This window comes from Diadema setosum, chromosome 6 (assembly GCF_964275005.1).
Source record: "Diadema setosum chromosome 6, eeDiaSeto1, whole genome shotgun sequence".
NCBI lineage: Eukaryota > Metazoa > Echinodermata > Echinoidea > Diadematoida > Diadematidae > Diadema > Diadema setosum.
Window position 1 is genome coordinate 35,612,720 of NC_092690.1, and position 7,792 is coordinate 35,620,511.

Consider the following 7,792-nt stretch of genomic DNA (forward strand, 5'->3'; position numbering starts at 1 on the left):
TCAGGTGGGAAATGGGGACAGCAGGCGTAAACAACATAGAAAGTTAGAATCGGGCAAGCCAGGTGGAGAGAAGTGGTTAGGGAGAAAGGACAGTGTGGAAGAAAGAGGGAGGCTCAGTGGAGTCAGGTTAGAATGGCTAATGTAGAAAGGGAGAGTTGGTAGGAAAGAATAGGTATTTAGTTAGGGGGAGATAGTTGGGATAGATAGGTTTAAAGCCAAAAGGAGGAATTAGTTGGAAAGAAAAGGGACATGTAATAAAAAGGGGAAAGCTAGTTGGAACCAGTTTAAGCACAGTAGAGGGTGGAGTTATATTAGAGGCGACAAGGAAAGTAAATTTGGAGGGAAAAAGCAGTTGGATCTGAACATCTGTCAGAGCAAGACATGCTCTTCTAACTCACTGGTGATAGGAATAAAGAGGTAGCTGATCGGCCTACAACGCTACAGCGCTGCATTTCAGGCAGGAGAGTCAGGGCACCGCAGCCCCACACATTAGGGCAGGGTACGCGCAAGACTTGCTGCAGGCACTGACAACAGCTGAAGTCTCCTCCTCACCATTACTCTAGGGTCTGAACATCAAATCAGACGTAAGTAGTTTTGTAGCTGTATTAATTTGTTTTGTAATATTCTGAGTTTGTCATTATTGTTATTTTTTTTTATATAGAGATTCGTATTATGTTCGCTGGTTCACTATAATAATATGTGGATTAAGAATGTTAGAGTAAAGATTGTGTTATATATCAGATTGGATATGTTGTATAAGAGTGCAATAGGATTTGTTGTAGTTTGGCAGGAAGACAGGCCAAGTCAGAAGGTGAATGTTTCAGGTGGAATGGTTAAATTTACAGCGATATTTGTGGATATAGTATATTTTGTTTTTCTATGGTTGTATCAGGAAAATACAATCCAGGTTTTGTTGTTCATAACTAAAGTGAATGAAGTTAGAAGTTTGTTAAGTGATAAGTTAAAATGTAATTTCGGTTGCTGAAGGATTTAAAGGTTAGTTATAATGAGAAAGGGATATATGTTAAGAGAATACAGTTTAGCTGGTTTGTGATTGAGATAGTTTATATGAGATGATCTGTCATGTTTATATGTTAAGTGAGTTATGAGTATATACATGGCGATGGTTTATTTCTGTAGTATGTATATATATGTCTGTTTGTCATGGTGGAAGTATACAGGAGCCTTATTGGTTAAGTATAAGGAAGTATTGAACTGTGGTTCATGTTTGAGATTACCCTGTGAATATATAATGTTATGAGAGGTGGTTATAATATCCCCATATAGATCGACACCGACGAGCTGGGCTCGACATAACCATCGTTATCTCGACGGCATAGGAAATACGCTCGGCGGAATTACCGTCAGGTAACTCAACGGCATCATATTGACGGCATCACCATTAGCTCAACGGCATCTCGGTTAGCGTGAGGGCAATTCCCGCTACCCGGACAGAATTCCCGTACCTTGGTAGTCCTCCGGTGCAAGCGGTGGCATCTCGGTCGACACGACGACAATTCCCGCCAGCCGGACGACATCCTCCACATCGCGATTATCCAGGCAACTTCTGCATTACCGCACAGACTAGTTCACCCCCCCCCCCCCCATTCCCGTCGGACAGTATACATTGAAACCACACGTGCGCACAGTAAAGTATTGAACCACAGGTATTTTATTCAACCCGGGTCTAGGATGTGTTTATAAGATTAGTCTAGGATGTGTTTACATGAGGAAAGGATTTATTAGCATATTATATTATGTCATTGGATTGCTCCTGAACGTTTCTATAATTTCTTTGGTGTAAATACGAACGCAATTGAGTATATGAATATAAGAACGAACCAAGTCCAATTTTTGGCCAAATTCAGTTTGACATGGGAAATTGTAGCTTATGCATGGACTCATCTTGTGTATAAATGATAAATCCTAATTACCCCCGGAAGTGCCTGAAATAAATGAGTTAAATCTTAAATGAATGTAAGAATGAAGGACTGGGTCATTCTTACATTCATATTATAGCACCCTCTCTCGTCCTTCTCTCATCTCTATAGCAGAATATCATGTATATGAATCAAAGAACGACCCAAGTCCATATGAATCAAAGAACGACCCAAGTCCATCACACAAAATGGCCTCTCCACAATTAATGTTAATGTTAATTGTCATAATAATATATGTTCTAATTTGTATATACAATGTTGCCATCCCATCACAGTTAAATAGAATATTATTGGACAAACAAAATTTTTTTTAGTTTACTCGAAATGGTCTTCCATGGACTTGGGTCGTTCTTATATTCATATACTCAATTGTAATAGGTTTTTTTTGTGGGAAAGTATTGTAAAAATATTTTTTATAGGTCTTGTTGGAAAAATAAATAGCATAAGAGCTGCATTTTTTGTTCAGTAAACTCACGAAGTGTTGAAGTGTATTAATTACAGTGTATCTCATAGCAGAACCAGACTTATCGTCAGTCGTAGATAAATACAGATCTTAGAGCTGACACCTTTCTCCAAAGCAGTTCCACATTCCGGCTGAGAAGTCTTGCACATGCACTGTACCTGTTCACTGTTTGTGTTGTTCAATTACATTTCTTACATGTATTCCAATGGCTTCCTTATTTTCATTCAGTTAATCTCTGCAACCCCTTTACCATGGGGTCACTCCACGAGACCGACAGCCACGAGTCATACGGTCCACCAGACCGATATCAAAAATAGGTTCATTTCATTTCATTTCATTTTATTTCATTTTATTGTTTCTGTATGGTACAATATATTCAACGATGATCACTTTCAGAAATATACACATGGTTCATAATAAGTAATGGCTGATTTTGCACATAAAATGTAAGCAAATCATTGTGACAGAGAACGGAGACATAATGATAATAATAATAATAATAAAAAATCAAGGACCATACATCAGGATTCCCAGTAAGCCGAGCTTAGTATTGGGGCCTCATACACAAAGAAATTAATAAACAGTTTCAACCAACTATCGACTTACTTAACTATAACAAAAACAAACTATTTCACACAACAAAAAACAAACGGTCATATACACAGGTGATGCTAAGAAAGAAAAACACAGAAGAAAGGGATAGCGATAATGAAAGATGGTGAGAAAGAACAGGAGAGAAAGAAATCGAAAGACTCCTTGTTCACTGTACAATAATACACTGTACAAATACAACACTATTGCAGGTGCATTCACCCTGTTGCCAGGTAACGGCTGGGTGAAGCAACGTACGGACCAGTTACTTACATCTGTACATAAAAATGGTGAAAACATTTCCTGGCATGCCTACGACAGAAGGTAGAGTATTTTTTATATTTTATATTTTATATTGACACGTGCATAATTCAGTATAGCGTTCAGGCTCTGTTATGTTTCTGTTGTGTAAGCTACAACCTCTCTTAGTCTTAATTAGCTCGTCTATTGTCTCTTATCAGCTTATGTTGTTCTTTGTTGCTCCTCTCGTCTCCCTCTACCCCTTCTCTTATGTTGTTCTTTGTTCCTCGTCCAGTCCCTCTCTCTTCCCCTCTCCTATGTTGTTGTTTGTTTTCCTCTAGTCCCTCTCTTTTCACTTCTCCTATGTTGTTCTTTGTTTCCCGTCTGGCCTCTTTCTCTCCTCCTCTCCTTTCTTGCTCTTTGTTTCTTGTTTGCGCTGAGTCTGTGTGTTTAATTTGACCGTCTACGTTGTAAGTGATTGACAGGTAGCTCTACGGACGGTCACTGCCAACGTCCATTATAAATAGAGCAGGTTTCCCTTTGAAATTGCCGTCAGATAAAAGGCAGATTGGAGATTAGCGTCAAACTTTGGCAGATCACAGGCCTTAGAGTATACAGAGCAATGCGGATTAGGGCACCCTTTGTGAGATCTTCATGTACTGGAAAAACGTATTCGTCTTAGAGAGTTACAATGTTATGCATATACCGAATGTCATTTGGAGCCGGCGAGTGTTCTGTCGCCGTAATAAAGCTTTTTACACCATTGTGAACCGGAACTATTTGATACTTGGTGCAGTCTTTCAAGCTTCCACATCGATCTAACAGTCCGTGAGGCCCGCTACCAATAACAACTATCACGGAATCTCAAAGGAACATGGATTGTCTTCTCACACTTCTCCGTCCCAACACAATATCACACTCACAATCTCCTAACAAATTATGCCACTGCCACTATGTTCCGGAAAGAGATAGCCCGTGACAATAGAATGAAGGTGCTTCAAGTAACAAAAGAATTCATGTTCTGGATATGTAAATTAGGTCACTGATATTTGGCAACAAGTATATGTTTAACGAAAATTTTAAAGGAACCCATCGAGCGAATTGCATGGGACTGAGATGGTAAAGAATTTCATGCGTCTGGACCACACTTGGGAGACAGAAGCACTAGGGTATCTTCATGTTATGGTGTTGTCGGAGGTCATGTGGTGATGTCAAAGGTCATTTGAGGTCATATATTAAAGAGTATGTGCAAGACTCTCTTTTCTATGTTAAAGTTTACCTGCAAGACTCTCTTTTGACGAATAACTTCACATAAGTTGCTTACATTACAACCTAACAGGATAAGGTCAAAGGTCATTTGAGGTCATACGTTAAAGTTCACTTGGAAGACTCTCTTATCACACGTAACTCGACACATGTTGCTACAATGGCAATCAAACTTGGGTGATCGATGCACTGGGGGTACCTTCATGTTATGGTGCCGTAAGAGGTCACATGATAAGGTCAAAAGGTCACAGACAGGGGTTAACGAACTTTTAGGGCCCAATGTTTAGTTTTTATGGCATGTTTTGATTATGGCTCATAACTTTTGATCCCTTTGTCTGTGTGTGACCAAACTTGGATGGTAGATGTCCCTTGGAGAGGTGAGGGTCATCACAAGGTCAAAGGTCACAGACAGGGTTCAACCAATTTTTAGGGCCCCATATTAAGTATTTAGGGCACATTTCGATTGTGGCTCAGAACTTTTAATCCCTATGTCCGTTTTTGACCAAACTTGGACGGTAGATGTCCCGTGAGGAATTAAAGGTCATCACAAGGTCAAAGGTGACAGAAAGGGGTCAACAAATTTTTAGGGCCCATTGTTAAGTTTTTCTGGCCCGTTTCGATTATGGCTCAAAACTTTTGATCCCTTTGTCTGTTTGTGACCAAACTTGGATGGTAAATGTCCCTTGGGGAGTTGAAGGTCACCACAAGGTCAAAGGTCATAGGCGGGTCAATGAACTTCTGGGAGTTAGAAAAATATTTATTTCTTGTACGCGAATGGGCGAGACACAATTTCGCACTTGCCTTGTTAGGTAAACAAGTTCTGGGATTTATTAGATGAATATTGGAGACATTTCTTGTAGGGTAGGAGTAGATTTGTTTATTGAGTTTGAAAATATTCATGAAATAAGAAGGTTAACAATGAGCATTGTAGCGAAACATGAAGGTAGCAGTCTGTAAAATATTGATGTCGTCAATTTTCAAAATGTTATGTTTTTGAAATGTTGGGTCTGTATGAGCTCTATAATCAGTCCCAACACAGGTACGCATGGCTTTCTTTTATAGGAAAAAAAATATTCAATTTGTACTGCTGTATTATTTGTGACTCTAATCATGTCATATTTTGCAAATTTGCACAAGCCCAAAACGGACATAAAGTCGCACACACTGATTTTGCGTGAGGACTGAAAATAAGTGAAATGGGTCAACCTAGCCGAACTTGACTTTTTCATATTTCCCGAAAGAGCGGGTCTTCTTTTACATTATGCTAAAATTTGGTATCATAAAACGGACAGGAAAGTGTGTTTTTTCAGCAGTGTATCTTAAACATTTTTGGTAGAATAGTGTGATTAGGTGTGTCTTTAGAATCCCTTTTTCATTTCTGAAAAACCTTGTCCACACTCTTCACTTTCAACTCTAATAACTTTCTAGAGGATGATGCTACTGCCTTGAAAGTTGGCATTAATTATGGAGAGAATGTGTTAATGAGGCACGCTTAATTTCAGTTTAATCTGATAATCTCTTCATTGTTGTTACTCTGGTAGTTTACCTCCTGTTTTTTTTTTGTCCCATTCATCGCACAGCCAGCACGGTTTGAAAAAGATTAAGCGCTTGAATAGACACTGTAGTTCAGAGCCTCTTTTCTCAGTTCCCACTTTTCATGGGTTTGTGCTTTCTTTCCAATATTTAGATAGGTTAGGAGAGTCCATTTGATTTGAGTTATACATCATTTTAAAGCTTAAAGTCTGCTCTTTCAGAATATGGTCTTAACTAAAAATTCATGCCTGGCGACTTTTTGTTTGTTTTGAGGTGCAGGGTCACATATTGTTACTCGTAGTGGTAGAAAAATTAAGCATCCAGTGATACTCGATCTATAGTAGTTGTATATTACGATTGTTTGGTCGTATGGCTCATACAATTGAGTATATGAATATAAGAACAACCCAAGTCCATGGAAGACCATTTCGAGTAAATAAAAAAAAATAATATCTTTTTTATTTGTCCAATAATATTCTATTCAACTGTGATGGGAAGGCAACATTGTATACACAAATTAGAACATATATTATTAAGACAATTAACATTTACATAAATTGTGAAAAGGCCATTTTGTGTGGTGGACTTGGGTCGTTCTTTGATTCATATACGTGATATTCTGCTATAGAGATGAGAGAAGGATGAGAGAGGGCGCTATTATATGAATGTAAGAATGACCCAAGTCCTTCATTCTTACATTTATATATGATTTAACTCATTCATTTCAGGCACTTCCGGGGGTAATTAGGATTTATCATTTATACACAAGATGAGTCCATGCATAAGCTACAATTTCGCGTGTCAAACTGAATTTGGCCAAAAATTGGACTTGGGTCGTTCTTATATCTAGGTCTTCAATTAGTTAACCTTGCTTGCCAATTTGTATCTCACTGTATTATATGCTTATTAGGTATGGACTATTTTATAAACATCATTGTAATATAACACAGACATGTATTCGTTGTTATTGTAATAACCATATCTTGTATTTATGTGTTGTACTTTCATACCCCGGAATAGGGTCGGAAGAGTCAATACAATCTAATCTAATCTAAAACTACTGTATGAAGCTGCCTAGACAATGTTGCAATACGTTATGTATGGCAAAATGAGTGAGCTATACAATACAAAAAGAGTTTCCATCGGAAGATCAAATACCGTAATTTACGTAAAACACCAATATTGCGTGCAATGGGATTAGATGTATGCCTGACATGATCAGACCAATTTAGATATTCATTTATAACACCCAGAAATTTTGTACACGACTGTTTGTTTAAGTGCAATATCATCTAGGAATAACACATTATTTTCTGGATCATGATTTGTTCTTCAATAGCCTTTAAAATGAATAAGAATTGTTTTCGACAAATTGAGAGATAGCACATTGCTCCGGAACCAAAGTGACAATGTCGGTAGTTCAGTATTCAGTTTCAAAATAAGACTATTGTAATCAGCATGGGAAAAGAATACATTCGTATCATCGGCAAAGAGAATATATTGCAATGAATCTGACACATTAACCAAATTGTTTACATATATTAGGAATAAAAGCGGGCCTAAAATGGATCCCTGGGGGACACCACATGTTAACGGAAGCAAAGTAGATGAATAAGAATCGTGAACAGTGTATTGATATCTATTTGATAAGTTAGTAACTACGAAACCAATCAACGGCGACGCCCAATACAACATAATGCTGCAAATTGGAAAGTAAGATACGATGATTTAGAGTATCGAACGCCTTGCTGAGGTCCAT